We start from the raw sequence: 12,373 nt of genomic DNA on the forward strand, positions 1-12,373 counted from the left end.
TATATATATATATATATGCATATACGTACATACATACACACGAATATACTCACATACATGTATATATACACAATAACAAAACCTCTACTAATAGTTTCATACTTATATTGCCAGATCTATACAACATGCCATTTATCTCGAAATAATTTGTCAGGCTATCTCACAGACCTTCGCCTACTTTCTCTTATATTATTTTGCACCAGACCAGCTAGAGTAATTATCGTTTCTACATTAGAAAATCATGGTATCATTAGTTTCTTTTGTTCCTTTTGCGTTCCACGTTTTTGATCATCCTTTTCTGTGTATTTTTTTCTCCTCGTTTTTTCTCATATTTCTCATGCTCCAGCGTCGTGGTTTTTCAATATATCACCGGAATCAAAATATATTTGATTCTAAGTTGCATTACTTTACACGTGGTCACTCAATCAATATAAGCATGTCATGTCCAACTGGTTATGTAGATGATTGCATATTCCCACTGTCTGAATTATTAATGTAATTTAATCCGTTATTATTTGCCAATATCTGGCGAACACTGCTTAATTCGCAACGTTACCTAAAGATATGTCAGCACAACAAATCGTAAATATTATTGCATATAGTGAACTTGCAATATGTTTAAATCTTATATACAGTTTCGTACATCTTTAGGATAAAGAGGTTAACACGCTGGAACATCAGGAAACAAGTAAGAATCTGGTTATTCAACTCAAACAAGAATTCTTTTTCACTTGCGAACACAAACATATCGACGTCGTTTAATTTAGATAGAAACAATTCTTTATATATAAACTAGTATAATTGTGAGGTGCATTCTTTCAGTTGAGTTAGATAACTCTATTACAGGAAAATAGAACTTTTTCAAATATCTTCACTTTATATAACAATCTGATACATATACCATTAATTTTCTTTTTATTTTCTACCTTTTATACGCATATACACATTGTTTGTTTTCTCCACCAACATATAATCAAATATATGCGCCAATTCCTAATACAGAATTTACGGACCAAATTATTTAAAGTAATTAGTTACTATGCCGATAACTTACTGTTTTCACTTTTATTCTAGTCTATTCGAGTGCCTGTATATATGATTGTTTTTGTATGAAAAAAATAGCCACGACTTCTGTACATATGCATATGGGTGCTCATTTTGACATTCGTATATATGTAGTTCTGTGTTCTTAGACGTGTGGATATGTATATACGTAGATAGGTGTAAGACATATTACATATGATATTATGCAATTACTTTTGTAACGATTCCTCACAGCATATAAGCATTCATTAGTGAAACGCGTGTTAAGATTATATAATTCATGATAGACACTATTTAGCAAAAAAAACAGATTGAAGTACAGGCTTCTACAAGTGTTACGCGCTGATAGTACAGTCGTTTGACGAGATTGAATAGCTTGACGTGTACTATGCCCCAATCTTCCAAGATCGAATTTAAAAGGTCACTTCTCTGTTTTGAGATAGCAAGATTGCATTACATTGCACAGCATGCTATACAATCTCATCCGACTACTGTAGTATAAGAGCACGAAACTTGTAGCAATTCACATTTAAAAAATGTGTCTCTCAATTGGTATTTATGTATCGCCAGATTTGGTACGTTTCCTCTAGATCCTAACAAAACAACAGAGAATTACAATATATGTATGTGTCCGTGCGTTTGTGTGTGGGATGTTTGTATATGGTGTTCGGTGGGGCTGGTGAGTGTTCGTGTGTGTATGTACGTGTGCGCGCGTGTATGTGTGTACAACTGAATTTATAACAGTACAGTATTGAAAAATAATGACGACAGCTGGTGCTTAATTAGAAGAAAATGAAGCTGGCCTAATTATGTAAGAAAATAAATGTGCTGTAAGAGCTTGGATTACAACTAACTGAACAGAATGTTGAACATAAGATAAAAAGCACATCTAACTGTTGTTTTTAAGATTAAGATTATTCAACTTTCTCAGACTTTTGCCATGCGTCCAAGCTAGGAATGCGTCCAAAGTAGGAATGCATCCAAACTAGGATTTGATTAGACATGCAACACCTAAACGATAATAAAATGAAGATTAATGAAATACATGTCTCTTGATTTGAAGTAGATTCATGACTTACGTTAGTGATATTCAAACCGCAATTTTGACAATATTAAATGCCGGCCACTTCTACGTAATACGTGGTGAAGCTGTATTAGAATTTAATACATCTGCCTCAATACAATGAAGCATTTTGAAAAGCTACGTTAAATTACATTTAAAGAAAAACAAAACAAAGACATTCCATTATTTCTAATTTTCAGTATAATATATATTTGATAGCGTGTGCATATATCATATTTTAATTCCATTATTTCCTCAAATAATGTTAAAACTGACACATTATATGCTTGAAGATAACAATATATATTTTGATATTGAAGATAGCAAATATACAAAGAAAGACAAATATTTCAAGAAATACACACATACATTCAATCCCACACGCATACATTGATGCAACCAATATCCTATACCTAAAACATAGTAAATGAAGTTGTTATGTAACTGCAGGGTAGCCTGAAACAAAAATCTTATGCACAGTATAATGTAAGACTGTTGAATATAGATTACGTAATATTTGGCTCCTTCTTCCTAGCAGGGTATCACGAACATAATGTCTCTCTCAACACTTTGCAAATATACATTTTATTCACTTCAATTAAAACAAATTCACTTGGAAGTGAATGCCAACCAAATAGCTTCAATGTCAGAACAATCACTCTGATTCTAGTTATTAATAAGCCCTGTGTAGCGTGCATTGTTTGCCACCACCCCCGTGCGACACCGATGTAAAATGTCTTCTAAAGCAACTACTTCGATGAAATCTAGAAACATGACCTCTGAAGAATATCCGCGGATTTATACACATACAAACAAACGCGCACACACACACATACACAAGCACACACACACACACGCGCACACATACACACACACACACACACACTCATGTATCTATCTATCTATCTATCTATCTATCTATCTATCTATCTATCTATCTATCTACCTATCTATCTATCTCTACTTCAGTTAAGAAATTCTTTTTCATAATGTTTCTTCTGACGTTGGCAAGTTTGTTACTGTCTATGTAGCGTCTTACTTCAAGGTGTTTCTGTCTCCAGTTTAAATAGGTTTTACAGTATTAGATTTATTTGTAGGGATATATATGGCATGGTAGAAGGCCGTAAGAACTTCTTCATTATCTTCCCTAGATCATTTTAAATTCTTTTCTTTTGGTTATTTGATGACAAGCATGGTTGGCCATCTATTGGAATATTCTGGTTGTGGCGTACTTCCAGCTCCTGTGTTTCTGGAAGATTTGAACAAGTAGCTGATTTTTCGAATCGAATCTGGCTCATCACTCGAGTACGTGGCCTTTGTGGTCCGGTTGACGACGTATCGGTTTGTATTTTGCTTTGTTATAATTGAAGCATGAAGAGCTTCGACGTTGACATTAGGGGACGGATTTGTCTGTTTAGGTTAAATCTTTTGAGACATACCGTCTCCGAGGTCTTTGCATGTAAACATTTCGTGTAACGTAACTTCCCCGGGTATAGTCTTTGTGGTATTTTTAAACCTATGAATTGTTCACTGTGTGTGTTAGTTCGAAAAATACAAAAAAATAGGGCTTTTTTGCATCGTTGTTGACACGTGTTTTCATATGCGTGAATGTGTGTCCTGTAAATTTCACCTAGTTGTGTAAACATTGAGATGTATGTGTAGTCCTATGGGTATCAAAATGTATATATGATTGTGTAGACATTCTAGTGTACGCGTAATTACTCAATTTATGTACTTGCTGTTTTGTTCGATTTATATTTTAGAATTTGTAAACTTTCCGGTCTTGATTTCGCGTGTGTTTCGTACATGTTTCACTGAGACATAGTGCGTATGAAAAACTGCTTTGTATGGCGGTAAAATTTCGTTTTTATGATTATTTTCGTTGAAAGACCGCTTCGCTCAAGTCTTCCACAGCGTCCTTTATCCGATTCATCGATGTTATTAAAATGGATTTGTTTTTGAATGGGGAGCCCGGTGTAGCACATCCATGTTGTTATTCAGCGCTTTATTATTGTCATTATTATTATTGTTGTTGTTGTTTTTGTTGTTGTCATTATTATTATTATTATTATTATTATTATTATTATTATTATTATTATTATTATTATTATTGTTATTATTATTATTATTATTATTATTTAACACAGTTTGATTTTGCTCCGTGGGAATCTGAGTTTCGCAGGCTTCTAACAGAAACTTGGTTTACCGAACGTGGAAATGCAGGAGGATGAAGATGTCTTCTGGAAAGTATGATGCTATTTGTCAAGACGGATCACCTCATGTTAGAAGCGACATCAGGTGCATTAGAAGGAGGGAATTTCTTGGTTAGCGTGGAAGCTGATAATACCTTGGTCTTTGACAGGCCTTTATAGGGATTTGGGCAAGAAAGAATCAAGGCCAGTGAGAATGTGTGTATACCGCTTACCGGGATGAGAATCTGTTATTGGTTGTATAATGTGTGTGTACAAAGATGTGCATATGGGTGTGTGTATATGTGTGCGCACACCAGCTGCGTGTAACTTCCCTTGAACCGTAACATCAAAGTAAACTATGTGTAGCCTCCCGGCAAACCACATAATATCAAAGTGTCAAAGTGAGCTACTGTTGCTTCGATAATATCGCTTCTATCATTGCAGGCTATAACAGAAGATCAGCACAGAAGGCATAGTGAAAATAATAAAAATATGTTATGGTGAAATTGCGGATAACTTTTGACTTCCCCTCATGTATGTGTGTGTGTATTCACACACACACACACACACACACACACACACACACACACACACACACACACACACACACACACACACACACACACACACACACACACACACACACACACACACACACACACACACACACACACACACACACACACAAATATCTTACATGATGCCTAAAGTAGCAAATCATTTCATATCATGTACAAGATATCACTGTTTCCTTTGAGAGAAGAAATGAACATTTCCCTCCAGGTTAAACTTTTTCTGCCTCAGACTAATATGAAGGATATAAATGTCTGTGAAATACACATAGTATTGGAATAACTCGGAATGAAAATCGACGAGAAGATATTTATTAGCTTCAATACTTGTTAACTTACTACTAGTATTGCTTACTTACTACTTGTTAACTTAATACTGTTTTATCTGACATATGCCAAAAGTTCTGACATATATCAGATAATAGTGAACTGCTGCTCACGCCGCTACAACAACAACTACTACTACTACTACTACTACTACTACTACTACTACTACTACTACTACTACTACCACCACCACCACCACCACCACCACCACCGCCGCTACTACTACTACTACTACTACTACTACTACTAGTACGTTCTGCTATAGCTCCTGTCAGATTAGAGATTAATGACCGCTGGAGTCTGGGTGAAACCCATCGTATACATGTGTGTATGTCATTTTTCAGTTTCCTTTAAGATTTCTTGCCAAGAGAGAAAGAACCAGTTTCTAACATAGATCCCAAGCTCCTTCAGTGGAATTTCAATATCAGCAACAGGATATTTTCTTTTGTATGTATGTATGTATGTGTGTGTGTATATATATATATATATATATATATATATACTTTTTACTCTTTTACTCTTTTACTTGTTTCAGTCATTTGACTGAGGCCATGCTGGGGCACCGCCTTTAGTCGAGCAAATCAACCCCGGGACTTATTCTTTGTAAGCCCAGTACTTATTCTATCGGTCTCTTTTGCCGAACCGCTAAGTGACAGGGACATAAACACACCAGCATCGGTTGTCAAGCAATGCTAGGGGAACGAATACAGACACACAAATACACACACACACACACATATATATATACATATATACGACGGGCTTTCAGTTTCCGTCTACCAAATCCACTCACAATGCTTTGGTCGGCCCGAGGCTATAGTAGAAGACATTTGCCCAAGATGCCACGCAGTGGGACTGAACCCGGAACCATGTGGTTGGTAAGCAAGCTATTTACCACACAGCCACTCCTGCGCCTATATATATATGTATGTATAAATCAAACAATAGGGTAAAAAATTGGATATTAATTAATATAAATTTAATACCAGGGAACAAGCACATTAAAAGAATCAGGGAGATTCAGAAAAAATATCTGATGTCTCAAATGATTATTGTATATGGGTATATAAAAATATATATAAAGGAAGTCACTAGGTGGACTGCTATTATGCTAGAAGAAGATCACATATCATGTGTCTACTAAGACTGAATTATTCTTTGATGTTTAGTCTTCACAATATGCTGAATTAGGCATCCACTTGTATTTACTAAGTTCCTCTTACCTGGTATAAATATATATAGTCAATGGAATTCTAACTGAGTCTAATTTTCACGTTTTATTATTTACAAATTTTACGATTTTAAAATATTGAAGTCAGCTAATACTTTCATGCTCGACAATGGATCATCCAACAGACGAATTTAAGAACACCCCCCTTAACCACATAGAGCTATACCACATCCCTCTTGTTACAAAATTAGATAGTATCATCAACAAATTAGACAGTATAATCTTTATTAAGCTGATTAAATTGGTAGCACTACGTCACTAAAAGTATTTTATGCAAATGAAAAATATATGTGACTATCAAAATCAAAATTCAGACATATCAAATACCAGTGCAAATACAAGCGTGCATTTAGATTATGTGAAGTCTTCAGTTCTGATACTGGAATTGAACGCTAGATAATAGCTTGATTGGTTAAGTTTTATGTCTAGAAATGTATCTTAACATGATACGCGATACAGTGTGCTGTACCTGGAGATGTATAATCATGTGGCATATTGAAGTATGTCATTCGAAGGCATACATTTCATTTGTATATCTATATACGCATATACGAATATATATATATGTATATGTGTATATGTAAATACATATATATAAGTCTGTAAGTATACAAGTGAGAAGATATATAAATAATTGAATGTGTGTACGTGTAAAACACACATCTAATACAATATCAAGTATCCATAGAGAGGAGAATGGAATAAAATGGCGTGTTGTAAAGACATCAAAAGATGCCCGTATCTTAACTGAGAATATTCAAAAGAAAACAGCATGATTTTTAAGCAGAAAACAAATTGTAACAATTTAACAACGTAAAGAAAAAAAATTATCTTCGAAAAAGAAGGTGAAAAAGAAATTGCTGGCTCTTTGTTGGGAATTAGATTTAACAAAATCGGATGATCACGTGACAAAAGATTTCATATATTCCTTGGAACTATTCGGAAAAGAAATATTGGAAACTGAAGAAGATTTATATTATTACGTGGAATGTAATTGTTGTGGATATGAATTAAAAATTATTATTTGAAAAATACATAGCAACATTGAGGTAGTATTAATAAGAATTAGTAACAACAAAAGATCGATTCATAAAGTAACATGTTGATGCAAATTACAGGCAAACATAACTACACATAGTCAGGAAAGAATACGAACACAAACAAACACGCGAGTATACGTTTAACAATTCTAACTAGGAAAAGAACACAAGAATACACATCACATATATTAGATATTTTTTCTTTTGCATAAAACTGACGAAACACTAAATCGGTAATCCAAATAGCATGCTTATGTGCAACAATTGATTTAGCATGTATAGTGGTCATTAAATTTTCACATGAATGCAAAAACTCATATACAACGATGTATACATATACGCTGAAACACTCTCTCACACACACACACACATGCACACACATTTGTCCATAGTGCGGAAATACACAATTAGGCATTGCAGGACAAGGACATTTAATTACATTTAATTGAATCTAAAATTTATCTACATAATGAATGGTAAAAATAGTACAAAATAGCGAAGAGCATGAACATTCTTCCACTATCAAATCTATATTTCTCCGACGACGGAATACCCAACTTACAAATTCTTCACTGGATAAGATACTCCAATGGCTGGGATACAGCTATCAGATGCAACATTTACTATTTTATACTATTATATATATATATATATATATATATATACCTGAGTAAGCACATGAAATGTGCAACAAGGTGGAAAAAAGAGTACTCAAAATACCAGAGGTAGAGTAATATGCTTTATTTAAAAGTAGCAGAAATATCACAAAAACTGTTCGTCAGACATGTTTGTTAGAATGGAACAGAAATGACGATATAATCAAGCAAAAAGAAAAAGAAAAAAAACTAGTGTAAAGGATACACCTTTGAAAATGTTCTTGTTTCATAGGTAACTTTCAACTAACGGCCTTAATCATGCAAGGAACAAAATAAATTTAGTATAAATTCATCCTATCGTAAAATCGAAGAAAACCTTAAATCGAAGGACAGATTTCAAATACGTATGGTAAATAATCATATACAAAATATAAGTCAAGTAATAGATTAAAATTTAAAATTTTACGCTATATTACATAAATAATTTTTCAGTAGTATATACGCATTCTTAATCATCTATAATATACACATATACAGAAAAATACACAGATGCATGTACATAGTTATATACATATTTAGGCATACATATATGACATAAATATAGACATAAATACACACATATACATATATGTATATATACATGCACGCGTATAAAATCTCTTGGTGTATACATATACATCTAAGACATAAATAGATACACGATTACACATATACATATATGACCCAATGCATATATATATAAACAATATCGACCGCACATACTCAAAGTATCTAGTCCGCTTATTCGTCAAAACTGAACAGAACACACACAAACACACACACACACACACACACTCACAAACACACACACATACACACACGGACACATATACACACACGCACGCACACACGGAGAGACGCACACACAGAGAGACGCACACACAGAGAGACGCACACACACACACACACATACACACACACACACACGGACAAATACACACACACGCATGAACACACGCGCACACACACATGCATATTCTAAAGTCAATTCCTCCGCCTATAAATCTTTTCCAGATATATATACCATGATGTGTAGCAACTGCAATTATCTTGCTAGTCGAATATTTCGATGTACTACTTGTCTCCAAATTAGTGAATGTTTTCGATATTCAAATTATGCGTTGAAATGATCTGCACAAAATATGCTAATTGGTAATTCGAGGACTGCAAATTGCTAAAAATTCTAACATTGATTTTATAATTTTTCTTCAGTTAGCTGCTGTGATTTCAGTCATAAAAGAAGAATGTACATGGTGATGTTAAAAATAATCGTCGCATATATTCATTTCAATAAGACCATTAAAATATCCGTTGCTAAATGTAAGATTTGTAATGTGAAATGATCAATCTTTCGGTTGCATTAATCTCGTTACCATGTTAGATATCGCAAGCTATTGCCATCGGCTACAGCAGATAAATATTCAGAACCTAAGCAAATCTTCACATACTTAATATACACGATTTAGAGTAACAGAACAGTTCCCAAAATACCTACCTACATACATACATACATACATACATACATACATACATGTATATATATATATATATATATGGCGGTGCCCCAGCATGGCCACAGCTCATGAATTGAAACTAGATAAAATGAATATATATATATATATATATATATAATAAATGCGAAAACTGATTTCTGGGTCACTGTCAAACAATTATTCGCACTCTGTCAATATTCAATGATATTCCTACTATTCCTCATGACGGGGCGGGAGTATTAGTAGGCATAGAGACGGTTAGGGTAGTGGCGAATAGAGAGAGAGAGAGAGAGAGAGAGAGAGAGAGAGAGAGAGAGAGAGAGAGAGAGAGAGAGAGAGAGAGAGAGAGAGAGAGAGAGAGAATGAGAGAGAAAGAAAAAGAGAGGGAGAGAAAGAGAGACAATGAAATCCAGGGAGAGTTGACGATGTTGACAATTTTAAAAGTACCAGTGTAGTGGGAGTAATAAAGAAAGAGAAAAATGGGTGTGTGAGATGATGTACAATTTTGTTTAACCATGTGTCTTTGAATGAAATTCCTGTTGCCAACATACTGAAAACTATCATTTTTGCATTTCTGTTTTATATTTTGCTTTCGTTAATACACACACACACACACACACACACACACACACACACACACACACACACACATACACACACACACACACACACATACACACACACACACAAACACACACACATACACACACACACACACAAATATATATATAAATTACACTTTAATTGAAATAAAGTTTCCCTAAAATTAAACATGTCTAATAAATTAATGTGAATGTCAGTGTATCACACTTTTTCAACTTTAATATATCCTTTTTACTGGAAGCACAAGACCCCAAATTTTTTGGGAAGGTATTAAGTCGATTACATCGACCCCTGTACATAACTGGTAGTAATTCTACTGACCTCCAAAAGGTTGAAAGGCAGAGTGGATCTCGTTGGAATTCAAACTCAAAACCCAGTCGTTAGCTGAAATATCGCTAAGCATTCGGCCCGGCGTGCTAACGATTCTGCCATCTCGCAGAATATAATAATATAATATAATAGTATAATATAATAAATGCGAATGTCTGTGTGTCAGTGTGTCACTCTAGTATAATATAATATAATAAATGTGAATGTCAGTGTGTCAGTGAGTTACACATTTGCAACTTCACTCCTAGAGGTCGTAGCCCAACATATGCCATTTTGGAATCACGCTGACTCCGTGAGTAAATTGAAAACATTCGACACCGAAACCGGACGCACAGTCCTAAAAGTTTGGATTCCCAAGTCTTCATTACTGTGATTGATTTCGGCGATTTTTTACGTGCTTTTTTGCGATTTTTTTTGTTTTATACGAAAATAATTTTTATAATTTAACGGCCAAATCTATGAGTAAATTAAGAACATTCCTCGCCGAACCCGGACCTGCAATCCTGAAAATTCAGATTCCTATAATTTCATTTCTGCGATTGATTTTGTCGATTTTTTACATGACTTCTTGCGACGAATATGATCATCGTTGGAATCTGACTCTAGAGGAAGCAATTGCAACTATTTCTTTAAAACAAGTCAGAGATCTGTTTGCAGATCTAACTATTCAGGGTCAGTTGCTTAGAAGGCATTCACTTGCTTAAAAGCCGCTCGAAGCTAGTTTATATATATATATATATATATATATATATATATATATATATATATATATATATATACATACACACACACACATATTAATCAATTTAAAACCAGTGGCTTGGCATATTTAAAAAGTCCGAAGATTAAAAATTATATTTCATATAAAATTAAGAGGAATGACCACGAAAGTCCTAATATGCTAAATATAGACGTCAAATCGCCATTACCACGAAGAGTGTGTTCGCAAGAAAAATTGAAGCAAACCGCCAAAATGTAAAAATGAGCAAGTCAAATGAAAATATACGAAATAAAAAGCGATTACCTACGTGCCATGGTTTCACTTGTTAATATTTACGTATGTAAATATCTGCAACCTCACCAGCGTCGTCTGTCGCTTACAAAATACAATTTACCGAACTAGACACAGAACGCTCACCCGAAAGAGAGCATGTATAAAGTTCTGCAAGCTATATTTGTTGGTATTTTTCCAAATGTCTTCAATTTGGTGCGCTGAGGCTGCAAATAACTCAGCAGCCAATAGTATTTTTTCTTCAGAACACACTCTTCGTGGTAATGGCGATTGACATGTATATTTAGCATATTAGGAGTCCATTGTTTGTCGTAGCATGTTTACCGTGCAGAATATTCTCAACTCTCTCATGTGACATGCTAAGAGCATTGATTATTTAATTTATATTCAATTGCCTGTCATCCTCTACCACATGGTGAGCATGATCAACATGTTGGTTGATGTTGGCAGTCAGTTTCAAGAACTCCAGATATTGGATAATCTTCAAGGTCCATCCGTCTACTAAATTCAGCAGCCTACGTTTATACTGTTGATAAAACTGGTGTATCTTCCCCTAATGTAACAACCATGTTAGTGTGAATGTCCTTGATGGCTACACCCGTTTTCTCTAGGTACTTAAAACCATCACAATGCCAACTCTTCTCTATTTTCAAAAGCATTCGCCATTAGTTACTTTTGATGTCTTCTTTGAATGTCAGTTTATGTAGAAAGAACAGTTGAAAGTAATGCATGCTAGATATTACAGCTCTAGAATCATTCCTTCTTAGTTGGTCTATGTACTTTTCAGCTGATCACTGTGGTAATATAAATAAATATATATATATATATATA

This window comes from Octopus bimaculoides, chromosome 15 (genome assembly GCF_001194135.2).
Source record: "Octopus bimaculoides isolate UCB-OBI-ISO-001 chromosome 15, ASM119413v2, whole genome shotgun sequence".
Taxonomy (NCBI): domain Eukaryota; kingdom Metazoa; phylum Mollusca; class Cephalopoda; order Octopoda; family Octopodidae; genus Octopus; species Octopus bimaculoides.